Here is a 22,513-nt window from a genome sequence, read left to right as displayed (position 1 = left end):
ACACAGTACATCCATGTAGTACACCCATGTAGTATAATTTTGCTACATATACATATTTTGTACCTCATAAATGTATGCAAATAACAAAAAGATGAAAAATCTAAAATCAGTGTTTTAAGTTTTTAACTTAGTAAACTATAGGAAAAATAGCAATTTGAGCTTACGGGAAACAGAAGAAAATAAATGCTAAAAATTAGGGCAGAAATCAATAAAATTGAAAACAAGAAAATAACTGAGAAAATCAATAAAAGCAAAAGCTGATCCTTTGGACAGATAAACAAAATTGTTAAACACCCAGTCAAGCTAACCAAGAAAAAAAAGAAAGCAAGCATACAAATCACCAATACCAACAGTGAAAGAACAATCATTCTTACTGATGTCATGGACATTAAAAGGATAAAAAACTAGAAACAAGTTCATGTCAAATAAAATGATAGCCTAGATGAAAATGACAAACTTTATGAAATACACAAACTATTTTAAGACCCACATCAAGAAATAAGTAACTTTAACAGTTCTGTATCTACTAAAAAATTGAATTGAATTTATAGCAACCTTCCAAAAAGAAGAGTATACCAGGCCCAGATGGTTTCTCTGGTGACAGCTACTCAACATTAAAGAATAATATACCAATTCTCCACAATCTCTTCTAGATTATAAAAGAGGTGGCATCCTTTTCTAACTCATTCTCTGAAATCAACATTACCCTAATACCAAACCCATATAAAAGAAAAAAAGGTTTTTTTCAGTGGAAAAAAGGGGAAACTATGCCTCTCATAAACCTAGACAAAATGTTAGCAAATTTAATACTATAAAATATTAGCAAATTAAATACAACAATGTTTTAAAATAATCATTCACCACAGGAAAAAAATGAAATTTATTCTAGCTATGCAAGACTGCTGAAACGTTTAAAAATTAATGCAATATACCATATTAACAAGGCAAAGAAGAAATATTATATGACTTTCCCAACTGACACACAAAAGCATGTGATAAAATACAAAACACATTCATGTTTAAAACTATTAGCAAACTAAGAATAGGACACTTTCTCATAAATAAAGAGCATCTACAAAAACCTGTAGGTAACTTCATACATAATGGTGAAACTGGCTATTTTCCCCTTGAGATTGGAGACAAGGCAAGAATATTTTCTCTCATAACTTCTCTTCAACATTGTACCAGAAGTCCTCATTAGTGTCATAACAAAAGAAAAAGGAATATACATATATGGAAGAAATGAAAACATGTAATTTATCACTGGCATGATTGTCTAAGTAGAAAATGCCTAAAATAATCTACAGAAAAAAAAAAAACTTCTGAAGAAAGTATACCAAAGTCACAGGATACAAGGTAAATATACAAAGGCCAGTCGATTTCCTATATACTGGTAGTGAACAATTGGAGTTTTGTATTTTAAAAATTACAATAATATGAATAACAAATAAAATACTGCAGCAGTATGTTAGGTAAAATCTTAACAAAATATGTATAGGAAACTGTATGAGAAAAAGTACAAAACACTGATGAAAGAAAAATCAAAGAATAAATAAATGGAAAGATATACTATGCTCATGAACTGGAATACTTGATATTGGTTTATATGAAAAGGAAAAATCTATCTAGAATAAAAGCACAATGCTAAATAAGAAAGTTGGAAGAACAGCACAACACAATTTCAAGATTACTCTATAAGCTACAGTAATCAAAACAATGTGGTATTGATGAAAGAATAGACACATGGATCATTAAAACAAAATAGAGAACCCAGAAACAACCCCCTGCGATATAGCTAACTTATTTATTTTTCCTTAAGTTGTAGTAAAATACACATAACAAAAAACATGCCATTTAAATAAATGTTAAGTGTACAATTCAGTGGCACTCATTACATTCATGATTAAAATCATCACCACTATTCATCTCTAAAATTTTTTCATCTCAAACTGAAACTCTATACCCATTAAACAATAACTCCCCATTACCTCTTCCTCTTTTAGTCCCTGCTAACCAAAATTCTACCTTCTATTCTATTAATTTGACTATTCTAGGCATATAAGTGGAATCATACAATATTTGTTATTTTTTTCTGACTTATTTCACTTAAATAATATATTTAAGGCTTATCCATGATGCAGCTTGCATCAGAATTCCTTCCATTTTGAATAATATTCAAATCTATGTGTATATCCATTCATCCACTAATGGACATTTTTGTCATTTCCACCTTCTGGCTATTGTTAATAATAATGCTGCTATGAACATCAGTATAATAATATCCTTTAGGGCCCCTGCTTTTGATTCTTTTGGAAGAGGAATTTTCTGAACTATAGGGTAATTTTATGTTCAATATTTTAGGAACTACCACTGTTTTCTACAGTGACTATACCATTTTATATTCCCACTATCAGTGCATAAAGGTTTTAATTTCTCCACATCTTCACCAATATACATTATTTGCTCTATTTTCAATAATAACCATTTAGTGGTATGAAGTAGTATCTCATTGTGATTTTGATTTGCTTTGTCCTAATTATTAGTGGTATTAATCATCCTTTCCTGTTCTTATTGGCCATTTGTACATGCTCTTTGAAGAAATGTGTCTTCAAGTCTTTTGCCTGTTTTTAACTGGGTTGCTATTGGGTCATATGAGTTCATTACATATTCCAAGCATTAATCCCTTATAAGATAACTATGTGAATTGCAAATACTTTCTTTCATTCTGTTAGTTGTCTTTTCACAACATAAAATATGGCACAAAAGTTTTCAGTTTCTCTAAAATTTTATTTATCTATTTTTCCTTTTGTTGATTTTGCTTTTTGTGTTCTATTCAAGAAGTTATTGTCAAATTCCATGTCAAAAGTTTCCCTTGTGTTTTCTTCTAAGAGTTTTATAGCTTTAATTCTAATGTTTAGTTCTTTGATCTATTTTGTTACTATTTGTATATGGTATAAAATAAGGGTCCAAATTCATTCTTTTGCATGTAGCGATCTAATTTTCCCAGAACCATTTGTTGAAAAAACTATCATTTCCTTGTTGAATGGCCTTGACGTCCTTGGCATGAATCATTTGACCATATGTTTATTTCTGGGCTCTTTCCATGGATCAATATGTCTGTCTTTATGCCAGCACCACAGATTTGATTACTGTAGTTTGTAGTAAGTTTTGAATCAGAAAGTGTGGGTTCTAAATATTTTTTTCTTCTTTGTTAAAATTGTTTTGGTTAGTTGGGATCCTTTGGAGATTTTTTTTCTCTTTGAGAGAGTCTCATTCTGTCACTGAGGCTGGAGTGCAGTGGTGTAATCAGAGCTCGCTGCAGTCCCAACTCCTCGGGTCAGGTCATCCTCCTGCCTCTGTCTCCCAAGTAGCTGGGACTAGAGGCATGAGCCATCACACCTGATTTTTTTTTTTTTTTGATTATTTTTTTGTAGGGATGGAGTTTCACTGTGTTGCTTAGGCTTGTCTTGAACTCCTGGCCTCAAGCAATTCTTCCATCTTAGCCTCCCAAATCACTGGGATTACAGGCAAGAGCCACCATGCCCAGCCAAATTTGATACAAATTTTAGGATGAATTTTTTTTATTACTGCAAAACACTTTCTTGAAATTTTGATAGGGATTGCATTGAGTGTGTAAACTGCTTTGTGTAGTATTAACATCTTAGCAATATTAAGTCTTCCAATTCATTAACATGTCATATCTTTTATTTATTTGTCTAATTTCTTTCCCCAACAGTTTGTAGTTTCACTGTACAAGTCTTTTAATTTCTTTGTTGTTTATTTTAGACTATTTTATTCTTTTTCTTGCTATTATATATTGAATCATTTTCTTATTTTCTAGATTATTGTTAATTATATAACCACAACTAACTTGTATATGTTGATTTTGTATCCTGAAACCTTGTTGAATTTATTTATTAGTACTAAGTCAACTGATTTCTGTACAAAAGCAACTCAGCACATAAAGACTAGCCTTTTCAACAAATGATGTTGGAATAACTGGATGTTCATATGCAAGAAATAACCTGGACATATACTTTAAGTTTTATACAAAAATAAATTCAGGCTGAGCATGGTGGCTTACACCCATAATCCCATCATTTTGGGAGACCAAGGCAGGCAGATCACTTGAGGTCAGGAGTTCAAGACAGGCCTGAAAAACATGGTGAAACCCTGTTTCTACTAAAAATTACAAAAAATTAGCTGGGCATGATGGTGCATACCTGCAGTCCTAGCTACTTGGGAGGCTGAGGCAGGAGAATCGCTTGAACTTGGAAGGCAGAGGTTGCAGTGGGCCGAGATTGTACCACTTCACTCCAGTCCAGGTGACAGAGCAAGACTCTGTCTCAAAAATAAATAAATAAATAAAATTCAAAACAAATCCTAGACCTAAATTTAAAATGCAAAATTTTAAAACTTCCAGAAGAAAACTCAAGAAGAAAAATCCAAGCTCGAGCTTGGATTTTGTAATAAGATTTTAGGTGCAACACCAAAAGTACGATCTATGACAAAAAAAAATTCTATGTTTGTCTTATTAAAATTAAAAATTTCTGCTTCATGAAGGACAGTTAAGCAAATGAAAATCAAGCCAGAGTGACAAATGGGTAAAATATGTTTCTGACAAAGAACTTGTATCCAAGATATAAAACAATTTTTAAAACTGAACAATAAGAAAATAAGCAATCTAATTTTAAAATGAGCAAATATTTGAACTGATACCTCACCAATAAATTTATATAGATGGCAAATATGCACATTAAAAATGCTCAGTATCACTTGCCTAGGGAGGAAATGCAAATTAAAACAATGAGATACTATTACATATTTTATTAGAATGCCTAAAATCCCCCAAAAATAAAAAGACAATATAAATCACAGGTGAGGATGTGGAACTACAGGAATCTCAATTTACTGCTGGTGAAAAATCAAAATGGTACATCCAATTTGGGAGATTTTGGCAATTTCTTGCAAAGCTAAGCATAGTCATTACCATACAATCCAGTAATCATGCTCCTATTTACCTAATTCATTTGAAAACTATTTTCACAGCAAAAATCCCTCTGCACAAATGTTTATAGAAGCTCTATTCATACTCACTAAAAATTAGAAGCAACTGAGACGGCCTTCAATAGGTGGATAGTTAAACAAAACTGTGGTGCATCCATACTACAGAATGCTATTCAGCAATAAAAAGAAATGAACTATCAAGCGACACAAAGATTTGCATTAATCTTAAATATGTATTGCTAAGTGAATAAAGCCAGTTTGAAAAAGAGCACACATAGTTTAATTCCATTTGCATGATACTCTGAAAAAACATAAAACTAGACATGATAAACAGATCGGCATTTTCAAAGATAGAGAGGTTGAATACGTGAAGCACAGGGGATACTTAGGACAGTGAAATGACTCTATGTGATGTTGCAGTAGTAGATACAGATACATGACACTAGGCAATTGTCAAAACTCATACAATTTTATGGCATGAATAGTGAACTTTAAGGTATGCAATAATTTTCTTAGGAAGTTAGGGGATCCCAAAATGGAATGCTGAATGTGGCAATTTAACTGTATTGCAAATGTATGAAACAACCTCACCAAATAGAGTAGAAGAAAGGGTGCTGACCTAAGTAGCTTTGAAAATGAGGCTTCTATAAGACTAAAGGAAAAGAATTTTACAAAAGTACTGTGCTCTAGTTGATAAGCTCCCTATGGGGGTAAAGAATAAAATTCTGAAACCACAACACATGTGTACTAGAATTAAACAGTTAAGTAAACAGATGGTGGATGGTGACTGATAGATTTCTCATTGTTATACTGGAGGGTTGCAGATAAGCAATAGAAGAAGGCTAGAATGATCCATGTGGTAACAGACTAGAGTTGGAGAACTCACTATGAATTCAGGCTTAGCTTAATGTAGGTATGGATAGTTACTTAAAGAAATATTTATAGTATGTGTATATAGATTAGTCAGTATGCACATTGATACTTCCTTGACTGTTCACTAAAATAGGCTAGAAACACCACAGTATCAATAAGTACACCTAGAGCCCGGATCTCGGTTTCTAATACTATCCTCTGATGAAATAAATGAGGGCTTTTATTGAATATAAAGAAATTATTGGACAAATAAATAAGAGAAAATAGACAAATTTCCCATGAGAAAGAATTCCAAATAATTTATATAGCTACTCCACCTTTAAAGAGGTGAAGCATAACTCTCAATTTCCCAGGTGTGTGCTGCACATGGCAATTTCCTTACAAGGGGTACAGTATGGAAAGACAAACAGAAGAGTAGCACCACAGCGGAGAAACCTGACAAACTGTTTTATTTAGGTTATCAGCATCACCAGCGATCACCATAAATAACAAATATAAACAGTGATAAGTCCTATTGATATTATGTACCCTCGATATGATGTGATGAATGGCACTTTATTACTGTGATTCTCTTCTCAAAAACCCATAATCATGAGAGAATCTAATCATGAGAGAAATATCAGACAAATGTCAATAGAAGGGTATTCTACAAAAGACCTGATCAGTACTCCTCAAAATTGTCAAGGCTATCAAAAAAGAAGCAAAGTTTGAGAAATGAGTACGGCCAAGGGGAGCCTGAGGAGACGTTACTAAGTGCAATGCTATGTCCTGGATGGGACGGTGGACCAGAAAAAGGACGTCAGATAGAAACTAAGACACTTTAAATAAAGTATGAACTTTAGTTAATAATAATGTACCACTGTTACAAATGCACCATACTAAAGTAAAATGCTAATAATAGCAAGGAACCTGGATGTATGATATATGGAAACTCTCTGTACTCTCTTTGCAATTTGTTTGTAAATATAAAACTATTCTAGAATAAAAAATTGGGACAGAGAGAGAGAGGAAGAAGAAGAAGAAAGAGGAGGAGGAGAGGGAGAAGGAAAAGAAGAAGAGGAGGGGGGAGGAGGAAAAAGAAAGAGGAGGAGGAAGAGGAGGAGGCAGTGGCAACCAGGCACAATGGTGCACGCCTGTAATCCCAGCAATTTGGGAGGCTGAGGCGAGCAGATCACAAGGTCAAGAGATCAAGACCATCCTGGCCAACACGGTGAAAACCTGTCTCTACTAAAAATACGAAAAATTAGCTGGGCGTGGTGGCACGAATCTGCAGTCCCAGCTACTCAGGAGGCTGGTGCAGGCAAATCACTTGAACCCAGGAGGCAGAGGTTGCAGTGAGCCAAGATCATGCCACTGCACTCCAGCCTGGTGACAGAACAAGACTCTGTCTGGGAAAAAAAAAAAAGAAAGAAAGAAAAGGAGGAGGAGGGGGAAAGAAGGAAAAGGAGAAGAGGAGGAGGAAGGGGAAAGGAAGGGAAGGAGAAGCAGAAGAGGAGGAGGAGGTGGTAGGTGGAGAGGAGGAGGAGGGGGAGGACAGAGAGGAGGAGGAGAGAAAACGAAAGAATGAATCTGGGTTCCAGAGCAAATATAATCATTTTTTTCTATCAATATTTTATTTGTCCCTACAGATTTACTCTGTATTTAACTCTACTCTGTTCTGTGTATTTGGCTTCTGGCTTCCAGTTGTGTTTAGGCAATGAAGGTGATAGGAAGAAATCAAGGAGAAAGGCAGGGTAACGTAGAATGAAACTGGAGAATTAACTCCCTGGAGTAAATTTTCCTTCTGGATTGTGTTGAGTTGACATCTTTCCATGTACCCCTCCTTCTAGATTCCTGCAATAGCTTTCTCTCTTGCCCTTCATGTCTGCAGTGGTAGCCAATCCTCTATGCTAGTAGCCCGGAGGTACTATACCTTCCCATGTGGACTTGCTGAGCCCCGCCCACTGCTTTGTAAATAACCTGTTAAATTGTCTTCAATGACCCGGCTTGTGTGTGCCGTCTGAGACCTGCTAAAACCCGGTGGCTAAACCCTGGATTTTCTGATATAAGCAACAGTGTAAAGAAAAGAAAGCCCATAAACACCACCTTTAACTTCTACAAGTCTTGGGGGTTTTCAATCTAAAGATCTGGAATCGTATTTCCTCTATCAAAAGTTGTGGTGGATCACCAATGAAATAACATGAGAAAAGATCGTAAGATAAACTGCTGAACGTCTTTGTATCACTTTTCATCATGCCTTAAATGACAGTGGTTGCTGGTTCTGTGCAATCTTTAGAAGGACATACCAGGTTAGTGCCCTTTACAGAGCATTTCAGGGAACTGTAGGTGAACTGATCATGGAAACTAAGACAGCAGAAGAATGAAACTTATGTCTAATAAAGCTCTAGACAGTGGGGTAAGAGGACCAACATCTGCCAGGGAGATTTCCTTCCATCAGGAAAGAAAATGTTTACTAAATTCAAGCAGCAAGTAGACCAAGGTCAAAATCTGGTTGCCAGTTTTATTTTCAAAGAAGTGAAAAGATCTTCAGTAAGATTGACTTATATTTTTAAATTATATTATAATTTTTTAAAAGTATTTACCTTTTTCTCATTTACTCAACAACAATGGGAAGTAGACATTTTCAAACTCACTCACTTTGCAGGTGAGAAACAGTTTTGGAGAGATCCTGTGACCTGGCTAAGGCTATGCGACTAGTCAGTGGACAAACTGGCACTCTGTGGCCATACTGAAGAAGCCACTTGAAGCTGAGAAGACGCAGGGGCCAGGAACAATGGGTAGGTCACATAGGATAGAAGTGCAGGAGAGTGGCAGGTCAGATATCTATGAAGATAATCAGCTTGAATAGTCTAAATACTGAATGAGGCAAGGAAGATACAGTAATACTTTGACTACCTTATCCTGGCACCTCTGCTTTGTAAAGAGCTTAGGTTTAAAGCAGATCTGGGATTCTCAGGCGTTCTGCCAGATGAACAAATTTGGTTTCTGATCTTCATATTTTGGTGTGGAATTATTGTTTCCAATGGGAGTCTCAATTCCACTTGAGAACATAAATGCCCCATGGGAACGTTCCAGCAGCCTTGCAGCCCACAGTGTCAAGTGTTCTTTAACATCCAGGTGCCCTCATTTGCCTTCTCAGCAAATAAAAGTTTCTCACTATTGGACATCTCAAATACCAAGCTCCTCGGTATATCATTTTTCCATTTGCAGTAACTTGAGACAGACAACTTTTTGTCACACCCAGAGGGTTTCTTTTTACTTCAATTATATAATAGGTTTCCTGGCATTTTTGTCCCCAAATGTAGGTTAAAAAGTGCTTGCTAAAATTAACTTCTGTTATTCTGCACTCACGGGGCTTTCCGGGGAAGGGCCGTCCACTTAAAATAGCTTCTAAGGGAACTATTCAGGACACTTGTAACTTTAGGTTTTATTAAATGACACAAGCTGCTGATGCTGGTTTTCCCTGACATGTAACTGAATCTCATTTGATCAGGAAAAAAAAATGTTCCCTGTGTTGCTGGTAAAGTAATGGGACTCTATGGCCATGCTATACTGCCATTTTAGCAATCTGGTTGTGGGGGTGCGTGCAGTACAGTATGGGAAAGTCTGAAGATGAATGAATATGACAGCTTGGTGGAGACAGTTAGACTCAGGTTAAAGGGCACACAGGTCCTTTGACCTCTCTTCTGGTGGCCAGCTGTGTGTATCTTGAAAAAGGCAGAAAGAAAGCACAAATCACAGAACTGTCCTGCCCTGAGAAGAGCTAGACATTTGATACACGCAAGTTCACAATGCTATACACTCTTAAACACACAGAGGTGAAACACAAGTTACACACGCCTACTCACAGAACTACACTCAGTACATAGTTTGTAATAATTGTTCTCTCATGAGGAATGAGTATATACATAATGCATGTGTGTAGATAGATAGATAGATAGATAGATAATTTTTTTCTCTTTCTCTCACTCTCTCTCCAGGTCATACCAAATTGGAAACAGGTAGGGTTAGGTACAACCCTGGACACAAGCAGGGTTGGGTGCCAACCGTATTGCAATGCCATTTGACTTCAAGGCACTATGCTGTTTCATTTCCATGACTGCTGGTTCATTTCCATGACTGCTGGGTCCTGGGTGGCTCACATTTCTTTTTGAGGACATTCTAGTGGCCCTGATCACAATTGCTCAGTAGGAGCCAATGTTGCCATTGTGGGGTGTCTGGGCAATAAAAGGGCTACAGCAGCAACTAAAGAGGGAAACTAGACGTAATGACCAGAGCAGTTCATAAAAGGGACTTCATTCTCCTCCTCCTTTACACTCTTTACATTCTCCTGTCACCCTACCATACCCAGCTTAAATTCTATCCACCATTTTTTTCAGTCATTTCATTGCATATACCCTCATCTCCATTATCTCTCTCTTTTTTATTATGCTCACTCTGCAAAAATCCTGAACCTAGATACATGCAACTCTCTATCCACTCTGCATCCACCCTTACCCAGAAAAAATACTCAAAAATGCATTTTAGTCTCAATTTAAAATTTTTGATGGGAGGTAGAGGCAAAATGGCAGATAGGAGGCAGGACTAACTTGCAGCTGCCTCTCAGACAGGCAGAGCAGCATATGGAGACCCACACTGGAACTTTCGCTCCAAGAACTACCACAGGCATATACTAGGAAATCTGAGATAATCCACAGACCCTTTGAAGGAGGTGGATCACTGCTGCAGGCTCCATGGGGCAGCCGAGGAACTGTGAGTCGGCTTGCTTTCTCAGCTGGGGAACTTGTAGCTGGGGCAAGTTCTCAGCACTGCTCACTAGCTACCTGGAAACAAACTCAGTGCTGTTGGTGGGGCATGGTGGGAATGAGACCAGCCTTTCAAGCTGTGGGCTGCATGGGTGCTGGGTGAGGCCTGTGGCTGCCAGCTTTCCCCAACTTCCCTGGTGAGCTGTGTAACACAGCAGAGGCAGCCATAATCCCCCTGGGAACATAACTCCATTGACCTGGGAACCACACCCCCTCCCTCACAGCAGCTGCAGCAAGCCCTGCCCAAGGAGAGTCTAAGCTCAGACACTCCAAACTCTGCTCCCACCTGATGGTCTTTCTCTACCAGCCCTGGTTGCTGAAGATAGAGAATATAATCTCTTAGGAGCTCTGTGGCCCTGTCCATGACCCAATAATCCCAATACTACCACAGCTGATGAGCTCCTGAAAGTGCCACCTCCTGACTGGAGGCTAACCAACATAAAACCAGTGCACTTGGCAAAAATACAACCAAGGACCCTCACACAGTCCACTTCATTTCACTGCTACGTTCACCAGAACAGGTGATGGTATCCATGGCAGAGAGAATTGAAGAGAGATCACATCATGGGACTCTGCAGACACTCCCCAGTACCAGCCCAAAGCCTGGTAGCTCCACTGGGTAGCTAGATCCAGAAGAGAAATCACAGTCACTGCTGTTCAGCTCTCAGGAAAGCCCCATTCCTAGGGAAAAGGGGAGAGTACCACATCGAAGGATTGCCCTGTGGGACAAAAGAATATGAACAGCAGCCCTTGAGTCTAAGATCTTCCCTCTGACATAGTCCACCCAAATGGAAAGAAAAAGAAAAAAAAAAAAAAAAAAAAAAACAGAAAAACTTCTAGTAATATAAGAGAAGGTTTTTTAGCCCTTCCAAAAGATCACACTAGCTTTCCAGCAATGGATCCAAACCGAGATGAAATCTCTGAATTGCCAGAAAAAGAATTCAGAAAGTTGATTATTAAGCCAATCAAGGAGGCATCAGAGAAAGGTGAAGTCCAACTTAAAGAAATTAAAAAATATATATACAAGATATGAATGGAAAAATCTCCACTGAAATAGATAGAATAAATAAAAAACAATCACAACTTCTGGAAATGAAGGACACACTTGGAGAATTGCAAAATGCACCGGAAAATCTCAGCAGTAGAATTGCACAAGTAAAAGAAAGAACTTCAGAGCTTGAAGACAGGTTTTAGAATTAACCTAATCCAACAAAGACAAACAAAACAGAATTTAAAAACATGAACACAGCCACCAAGAAATTTAGGATTATGTTAAATGATTAAGCCCAAAAATAATTTTGTTCCCAAGGAAGAAGAGAAATCTAAAAGTTTGGGAAATATATTTGAGGGAATAATTGAGGAAAACTTCCCCAGCCTTACTAGAGATCTAGCCATCCAAATACAAGAAACTCAAAGAACATCTGGGAAATTCATCACAAAAAGGTCATTGCCTAGGCACATAGTCATCAGATTATCTAAACTCAAGACAAAGGAAAGAATCTTAAGAGCAGTGAGGCAAAAGCATCGGGTAACCTATAAAGGAAAACCAATCAAATTAACAGAAGGTTTCTCAGCAGAAACTCTACAATCTAGAAGAAATTAGGGTCCTATCTATAGCCTCCTTAAACAAAACAATTATCAGCCAAGAATCCTGTATCCTGTGAAACTAAACTTTATAAATGAAGGAAGGATACTGCCTTTTTCAGACAGACAAATGCTGAGACAATTTGTCACTATCAAGACAGCACTACAAGAACTGCTAAAAGAAGCTCTAAATCTTGAAACAAATCATCCAAAAAAAGAATCTCCGTAAGGCATAAATCTCACAGGACCTATGAAACAATAGCACAATGAAAAAAAAGCAAAACAAAACAAGGTATTCAGGCAACAAATAGCAGGATGAATGTAATATAATAGTACCTTACATCTCAATATTAACATTGAGTGTAAACAGCCTCAATGCTCCACTTAAAACATTCCATTCATCAGCACATGAAACTTTCTCCAAGATAGAGCATATAACAGGCCACAAAACAAGTCTCAAACAAATTTAAGAAAATCAAAATTATATCAAGCACTCTCTTAAACCACAGTGAAATAAAATTGGAAATCACTCCAAAGGGAACTCTCAAAACAAAGCAAATACATGGAAATTAAATAATCTGCTTCTGAATGATCATTGGGTCAACAATGAAATCAAGATGGAAATTTAAAAATTATTTAAACTGAATAATAGTGACACAACATATCAAAACCTCTGGCATACAGCAAAGGTAGTGCTAAGAGGAGAGTTCATAGTCTTAAATGCCTATATCGAACAGTCTGAAAGAGCTCAAATAGACGATCTAAGGTCATACCTCAAGGAGCTAGAGAAAGAACAAACCAACCCAAACCCAGCAGAAGAAAAGAAATAACCAAGATCAGAGCAGAACCAAATGAAATGGAAACAAACAAACAAAAATACAAAAGATAAATGAAACATGACGCGGGTTCTTTGAAAAGATAAATAAAATTGATAGACCATTAGCACGATTAACCAAGAAGAGAGAAGGTCCAAATAAGCTCAATTAGAAATGGAACAAGAGATATTACAACCTACACCTCAGAAATACAAAAGATGATTCAAGGCCACTACGAACACTTTTATGTGCATAAACCAGAAAACCTAGAGGAGATGGATAATTCCTGGAAATATACAAACCTACTAGATTAAATCAGGAAGAAATAGAAACCTGAACAAATCCATAACAAGTAGCAATATTGAAATGACAATTTAAAAGTTACCAATAAAAGAAAAAGTCCAGGACCAGACAGATTCACAGCTGAATTCAGATATTCTAAGAACAAGTGATACCAATTCTATTGACACTATTCCAAAAGACAGAGAAAAAGGGAATCCTCCCTAAATCATTCTATGAAGCCAGTATCACTCTAATACTAAAACCAGGAAGGGACATAACAAAAAAAGAAAACTATAGACCAATATTCCTGATGAACATAGTTGCAAAAATTCTTGACAAAATACTAGCTAACCAAAGCCAACAGTATATCAAAAAGATAATCCACCATGATCAAGTAGGTTTTATACCAGGGATACAAAGATGGTTTAACATATGCGAGTCAATAAATGTGATAGATCATATAAACAACTTTTTTTTGAGACAGAGTCTTGCTCTGTTGCCCAGACTGAAGAGCAGTGGCACATTCTCAGCTCACTGCAACCTCTGCTTCCCGTGTTCAAGCGATTCTCCTGCCTCAGCCTCTTGAGTAGCTGGGACTACAGGAGCCTGCCACCATGCGCAGCTGATTTGTGTATTTTTAATAGAGAAGAGGTTTCACCATGTGGGCCAGCCTGCTCTCAAACTCCTGACCTTGTGATCCGCCCGTCTCAGCCTCCCCAAGTGCTGGGATTAAGAGTGTGAGCCAACGTGCCCTGTCGTAAACAAAATTTAAAACAAAAATCAAATGATCCTCTCAATAGATGCAGAAAAAGCATTTGACAAAAGCCAGCATGCCTTTATGATTAAAACCTTCAGCAAAATCAGCATAGAAGGGACAGACATACCTTAAGGTAATAAAAGCCATCTATGACAAACCCTCAGGCAACATTACACTGAACAGGGAAAAGTTGAAAGTATTCCCTCTAAGAACTGGAACAAAACAAGAATGCCCATTTTTACCACTTCTATTCAACATAGTACTGGAAGTCCTAGCCAGAGCAGTCAGACAAGAGAAAGAAATAAGGGGCCTCCAAACAGTAAAGAGGAAGTTAAACTGTTGCTGTTTGCTGATGACATGATTGTATATCCAGAAAACCCTCAAGACTCCTCCAAAAATCTCCTAGAACTGATAAATGAATTCAGCAAAGCTTCAGGATAAAAAAGTTACTGTACACCAATCAGTAGCCCTGCTATACACCAACAGCAATCAAGCTGACAATCAAATCAAGAACTCAACCCCCTTTACAATAGCTGCAAACAAAATAAAATATTTAGGAGTATACTTAACGGAGAAGGTGAAAGTCCTCTACAAGGAAAACTACAAACCATTGTTGAAAGAAATCATAGATGACAAAAGCAAAGGGAAACATATCTCATGCTCAGGGATGGGTAGAATCAATACTGTGAAAATGATCATAATGCCAAAAGCAATCGATAAATTCAGTACAATTCCCCTCAAAATACCAGCATCATTCTTCGCCAAACTAGAAAAAGCAATCCTAAAATTCATATGGAACCAAAAAAGAGCCCACATAGCCAAAGCAATACTCAACACAAAGAACAAATCTAGAGGCATCGCCTTACCAGACTTCAAACTATACTATTAGGTCATGATCGCCAAAACAGGCACATAGACCAAGAAACAGAATAGAGAACTTAGAAATAAAGCCAAATACTTACAGCCAACTGATCTTCAGCAAAGCAAGCAATAACATAAAGCGGCATAAAGACACCCCGTTCGGCAAATGGTGCTGGACTGACAAGCCACATGTACAAGAATGAAACTGGATCCTCTCATCTCTCATCCCATGCAAAAATCAACTCAAGATAGATCAAAGACTTAGATCTAAGACCTGAAACCGTAACAATTTTAGAAAATAACATTGGAAAAACCCTTCTAAACATTGGCTTGGGCAAAGACTTCAGACCAAGAACCCAAAAGAAAATGCAATTAAAACAAATATAAATAGATGGGACTTAATTAAACTACAAAGCTTCTTTATAGAAAAAGAAATTATCAGCAGAGTAAACAGACAACCCACAGAGTGGGAGAAAACCTTCACAATCTATACATCCAACCAAGGTCTAATATCCAGAATCTACAAGGAATTCAAACAAATCAGCAATAATAATATTTAAAAAATCCCATCAAAAAGTGGGCTAAGGATATAAATAGAAAATTCTCAAAATAAGATATACAAATGGCCAACAAACACATGAAAAAATGCTCAATATCACTAACTTTCAGGGAAATGCAAATCAAAACCACAATGCAATATCACCTAACTCCTGCAAAAATGGCCATAATAAAAAAATTTAAAAATAATAGACATTGGCATGGATGTTGTGAAAAGGGAACACTGTTACACTGTTGCTGGGAATGTAAGCCAGAACAACCACTACAGAAAACATGTGGAGATGCCTTAAAGAACTAAGAGTAGATCTTCCACTTGATCCAGCAATCCCACTGCTGGGTATCTACCCAGAGGAAAAGAAGTCATTATTCAAAAAAGGTACTTGCACACACAGGTTTATAGCAGCACAATTTGCAATTGCAATATTATGAACCAACCCAAATGCCCATCAATCAATGAGTAGATAAAAAAAAATGTGATATATATGTTATACATTGGAATACTACTCAGCTATAAAGAAAGAGTGAAATAAGGGCATTTGCAGCAATCTGGATAGAATTGGAGACCATTCTTAGAAGTGAAGTAACTCAGGGATGGAAAAGCAAACATCGTATGGTCTCACTCATAAGTGGGAGCTAAGCTATGAGGACTCAAAGGCATAAAAATGATACAATGAACTTTGGGGTCTTGGGTTGGGGGAAGGGGGGTGCAGGATAAAAGAGTACAGATTGGGTAGAGTGAACACTGCTCAGGTGATGGGTGCACCAAAATCTCAGAAATCACTTCTAAAGAACTTATTCATGTAACCAAACACCGCTCGTTCCCCAAAAACTTATGGAAATAAAAATAAAATAAAATTTGTGGCCAGTGACTTTAAACGGCCTATTATAGTCACACTGCAATCCTGTTTCCCTCTTTGCTCACGACTGTTTTTTGCCTTCTACTTTGCTTTCAAACCTCCAACTCCTTGTTCTTCATTCTCATTCTTAGCTGATACCCTTTCTTCCTATTTAAGTACGTATATACAAAGAGAAAGCAACTAGAAGAGAGCATGCACCGTCTTGCACCATTGCATTTACCAGCCTACCCTCCTATCCCCATATATGCTGTCGTTCTTCCTGTTGCAATGAATGAATGGATTATGGTCACATCTGAACTCGATGCCATAATTTGTGTAGCAGGTCCCTTCCTCCCTTGCCTACTTAAGGACTATACTCTAGCAATGCTCTTCCTTGGTCCTGCATCAAAAAGTTTTCCTCTATTCTGGATCATTCCTAACAGCATATGAATATGTTATATTGTTGCTTACATTTAAAAATATGTTTTTATAGGAGGTTGTAGGCAGATTAAAAATAAATAAATAAAAAGATATTTTTCTCTTGATCTCACATCCCTCTCCAGCTACAACTCCATTTATTCACTTTTTTTTTTTTTTTACTGCAACATCCCTCCAAAGAGATTTATATTCTCACTAGCTACAGTTCTTTTCTATTCTTGATTTAATACATGCCAATCAGTCTTTTAACCCAGGACTTCACTGAAATAGCTCCTGACAAGGTCACCAATGATGTTGCTAAACCAATACACCTTTCTCAGTTCTCATCCCATCAGCAGCATTTGACATAACTGATCATTTCTTCCCACTTGAAACACTTCTTTACTCTCTTCTTGGTATTTTCCTCTCTGCCTGGCTGCTTTTTCTCCGTCTTCTTTGCTGTGTTCTCCTCACTCTCCAATCCATAGATGTTGGAATACTACAGGGCTCAGTTTTCAGACCTCCCCTTCTTCTCTATCTACATTTGCTCCTAAGGTGATTTCATTCAGTTTTATGGCTTCCAATATTATCCCATGTAAATAATTTTCAAATTTATATTTTCATTCTGGAAATTCCTCCTGAAATCCAGAGTTCTATATCCAATAACCACTTTGCAGTTCCACTTAACATGCCCTCAAAGAAAGTCCTGATTTTTTTCACTAAACTTTCATCCTCAGTAAACGGTAATTTCAGTCTTCTAATTGTTCAGTCCCAAAAGCTTAAAGGAATCCAATTTGTCATCAAATGCTATGGGCTCTATCTCTAGAGCACATCTGGAATGTGACGACTACTCATCCCTTACACTACAACTGTCCAAGTCAAACCACTATTAATTCTCTCTTTTATTATCTATTGCAGCTTCCTCTCCAGGCCACAGTGGCCCACTTTATAGCAGCTAGTATGATTATTTTAAAACTTAATTTGCGTTCCTTGTTAGTTGTATTCCTAGGTATTTTATTCTCTTTGTAGCAATTGTGAATGGCAGTTCGTTCTTGATTTGGCTCTCTTTAAGTCTATTATTGGTGTATAGGAATGCTTGTGATTTTTGCACATTGATTTTGTATCCTGAGACTTTGCTGAAGTTGCTTATTAGTTTCAGGAGATTTTGGGCTGAGATGATAGGGTCTTCTAGATATACAATCATGCCGTCTGCAAATAGAGACAATTTGACTTCCTCCTTTCCTAATTGAATACCCTTTATTTCTTTTTCTTGTCTGATTGCTCTGGCTAGAACTTCCAGTACTATATTGAAGAACTACAAACCACTGCTCAACGAAATAAGAGAGGACACAAACAGATGGAGAAACATTCCATGTTCATGGTTAGGAAGAATTAATATCGTGAAAATGGCCATACTGCCCAAAGTAATTTACAGATTCAACGCTATCCCCATCAAGCTACCAATGACCTTCTTCACAGAACTGGAAAAAACCACCTTAAACTTCATATGGAACCAAAAGAGAGCCCGCATAGCCAAGTCAATTCTAAGCAAAAAGAACAAAGCAGGAGGCATCACACTACCGGACTTCAAACTCTACTACAAGGCTACGGTAATCAAAACAGCATGGTACTGGTACCAAAACAGAGATATAGACCAATAGAACAGAACAGAGGTGTCGGAGGCAACACAACATATCTACAACCACCCGATCTTTGACAAACCTGATAAAAACAAGCAATGGGGAAAGGATTCCCTGTTCAATAAGTGGTGTTGGGAAAACTGGCTAACCATATGCAGAAAGCAGAAACTCGACCCCTTCCTGACACCTTACACTAAAATTGACTCCAGATGGATTAAAGACTTAAACATAAGACCTAACACCATAAAAACACTAGAAGGAAACCTAGGCAAAACCATTCAGGACATAGGCGTAGGCAAGGACTTTATGACCAAAACACCAAAAGCATTGGCAACAAAAGCCAAAATAGACAAATGGGACCTAATCAAACTCCACAGCTTCTGCACGGCAAAAGAAACAGTCAATAGAGTGAATTGGCAACCAACAGAATGGGAAAAAATTTTTGCAGCCTACCCATCTGACAAAGGGCTGATATCCAGAATTTACAATGAGCTAAAAAAGATTTACAAGAAAAAAACAAACAAGCCCATTCAAAAATGGGCGAAGGATATGAACAGATACTTTACAAAAGAAGACATACAAGAGGCCAACAAACATATGAAAAAATGCTCATCATCACTGGTCATTAGAGAAATGCAAATCAAAACTACATTGAGATACCATCTCACGCCAGTTAGAATGGCGATCATTAAAAAATCTGGAGAAAATAGATGCTGGAGAGGATGTGGAGAAATAGGAACACTTTTACACTGTTGGTGGGAGTGTAAATTAGTTCAACCACTGTGGAAAACAGTGTGGCGATTCCTCAAGGACCTAGAAATAGAAATTCCATTTGACCCAGCAATCCCATTACTGGGCATATATCCAAAGGATTATAAATCGTTCTACTATAAGGACACATGCACACGAATGTTCATTGCAGCACAGTTTACAATAGCAAAGACCTGGAACCAACCCAAATGCCCATCGATGATAGACTGGACAGGAAAAATGTGGCACATATACACCATGGAATATTATGCAGCCATTAAAAATGAGGAGTTCGCGTCCTTTGTAGGGACATGGATGAACCTGGAAACCATCATTCTCAGCAAACTGACACAAGAACACAAAACCAAACACCACATGTTCTCACTCATAGGAGGGTGTTGAACAAGGAGAACACATGGACACAGGGAGGGGAGCACTATACACGGGGGTCTGTTGCGGGGGAGTGGGGGGGACAGTTGGGGGGGGAGTTGGGGAGGGATAGCATGGGGAGAAATGCCAGATATGGGTGAGGGGGAGGGAGGCAGCAAATCACACTGCCATGAATGCACCTATGCAACAACTTTGCATGTTTTTCACATGTACCCCAAAACCTAAAATGCAATAAAAAAAAAAAGAAAAAAGAAATAAATAAAACTTAATTTGCTTATGTCTTTCCTATGGTCAGACTCTCTAGTGGCTTTCCATATCACCTACAGTAAAAGCCGAAGTCCTTAGATTCCCAATAAACACCTGTGTAACTTGACTCCCTTGCCCACCCCTCCGATTTTATCTCCACCCTCTCTCACTCGGTTCCAGATAAACAGGCCTCCTTACCGTTCCTCACTTCACCTCTTTCACATACCTGTTTAAATGCCACTGTTAGTGAGATCACCCAAAAATAACAACCCGTACCCCTGGCATTCCCTTTCTTGCTTGTCTGCTGCATTTTCTCCTATTGAATCAGTCACCATCTGCCATGCTCTTGCTTTGTATCTATTTTCTGTCCCTTCAACTAGAAAGTAAACTTTTAAATACAGAGAATGTACTCGCTTATTTACTGCTTGTACCCCTGATGCCTAGAATACAGTATGCTTGGCACATAGATCATCAATATTTATTGAAAAAATGAATGGTGAGGTCATGATGACAAAAAGAAATATTCTAATAATTTAAAATATTTAAACAAGGTGTCTTCCTTATTTAATCTCCCTCTTTATTATTAGAATATCTGTGTAGTCCTTGAGCTTCAAGTAGACTAATGTATACTTTGCGTGTATTTTTCCATAATGTGATTTTATACATTTTTATTGATAAATTGTAATTGCACATATTATGGGATACAATTTAATGTTTCAATACATATATATGTTGTATGATGATGATCAAGTTCAGGTGTTTAGTGTATCCAACACCTCATGCATTTATCGCTTTTTTGTGGTGAAAGTGTTAGCCTGTCTTCTAGCTATTCTGTAATATTCTGTACCTTACTGCTAACCAGCATCGCCCTACTGTGCAATAGACCAGTAATTTGTAATTTAGACAACCCCTCTGATGGAGAGTAAAAACATACCTAGTGAGATGTTGGGTATAGGAGACGGCACACTGACACTAGGTTGAAATCATTTTAGTTTTGTCAAGAAAGAGAGAGAAAGAGACCAAAAGAAAAAAAAAGTAGACCATGGACATTCAGAAAAAGAAGAACAGAGAAACTATAAAATCCAAAGGGATTTGAATACAGGGGGATAGTACAGAGGACTTGACTCCTATAAACAAATTAAGGGAAGAGAACTAGAAAAGGAGGGCTGCTTGTAAAGCAGAAACTCCTCTCTGATCACCCGCCTTATATTAAGATAATACTCCATTAATCTTCATAGCAGAATCTTTAATTGCAAAATCTTTCATCAGCCTTGTTATTTGCTGCACCTGTCACTGGAGACACTTGGTGGTTTTTGTTGTGTTGTTGTCATTTCTCACACTAATTAGAGGGCTGTTTCATTGTGTTCTCCTTCAGCGTGGTTCGGTTTAACCAGTAACGCTGCCAATTATGCTCCTGTTCCCCAGGCTGATTTCACCTAGAATGTTGGGCAGACTTCAAAGTAGAGATTGCTTAAAACATTAATTAAATACCCCCACAATAGTAACAACTTTCTTAATACCCTTTAGCAATCCCATAATCCATCCAGCATCTGCTGCACAGTCGTTAAACCCTAAATATATGTGTTTAACATTCAGTTGGGTGCTTAATGATCTTACCTTAACTGGGCCTATTAAATTTAAAGAGATGTGCATAATTGAGTTATTGCACATTAATTATAAATACCTATTGGCTATTAAAATCACATTCCAAGGGTTAACACCTATCATTAGATTTGGCTAAACGTTGTCCAATGTGTGTTCTTCTTGGCAAAAACACACTTACTCTGATAAAGAAATGATGAAGCCTGTCTCTTACCGCAGGGTCAAGTTGAATTAAAACTACAAATCCCAATCCTAGCCAGACAGCTTGGATACCTCTTACAGAGTTATACGGAGAAAATAAGTATTAGTGCCTCGGAGTTTTATAGTACTTAGTACATTTCAAAGAACCTTCACTACATATCATTGCTTCTAAGCTTCCAGAAACCTTGGTATATATAAGTATAGTTTATTCCCTTTGTAACAGATGAGAACATGTCAGACATGCAGAGTTCACGCGAATGCCTATTCTAGTCAGGGCTGACTTAGGTACTGGAAAACCAAATAGAGACCACGTAGAGATTTTGCTTTGGAAAGACAGTAAGGACAATTGGGAAACAGGGACGCCCCTACCCAACTTAAATTGTCTTTCTTTCTATAATCTTCTACCCTCCTACTTGTTATGGTTCCCCATTCCTTTAAATATCTGTTTCCTTTGACTGTTTCTTTCTGTCTAACTTAATGAAGGGCTTAAGTATCTTCTCTTCTACATTTTCACAACAATTACCTGTACCACTTGTTTATCAGCTTATAGACTTAAGTAATACATTTGCTTTCTAGTTGATATAATTATGTCTCAGTACAACTTAGGGGGCACCGTAAGATCTGATTCTTCTAATGTCTCTCTAGCTCATGCAGTGACAGTCAATGGTGAACGTTTAATGAATGAGTAGATTAATTACCTTTACTGATACTCTCATTTCACCCTTAAGATAACACCACTTAAAATGCTTTGGAATCTTCTTCCTTTGTACTGAACCTGTAACTATCCCTGAAGACAATATCTATGAGTTTGGATGCCACCGGACTGAGGTAGTGCTGTGCATCAATCCCTCCCGTTTTTTTTTTTTTTTTTTTTTGCCTGTGCCTGGCT

At 37.4% G+C, this 22,513-nt stretch overlaps 1 long non-coding RNA gene across 2 annotated transcripts in view; it reads right to left on the bottom strand.

The window, feature by feature from the left end:
* Positions 1-22,513, bottom strand: part of LOC105728494 (uncharacterized) — a 264,992-nt gene that overhangs the window by 94,631 nt on the left and 147,848 nt on the right. The window lies entirely within an intron of this gene.

The sequence above is a fragment of the Aotus nancymaae genome, unplaced genomic scaffold, assembly GCF_030222135.1.
Source record: "Aotus nancymaae isolate 86718 unplaced genomic scaffold, 86718_ANA_hifiasm-v0.15.2.pri h1tg000108l, whole genome shotgun sequence".
NCBI lineage: Eukaryota > Metazoa > Chordata > Mammalia > Primates > Aotidae > Aotus > Aotus nancymaae.
Note: the sequence above shows the minus strand (reverse complement) of the source record. Positions and strands in the feature narration are given on the sequence as shown.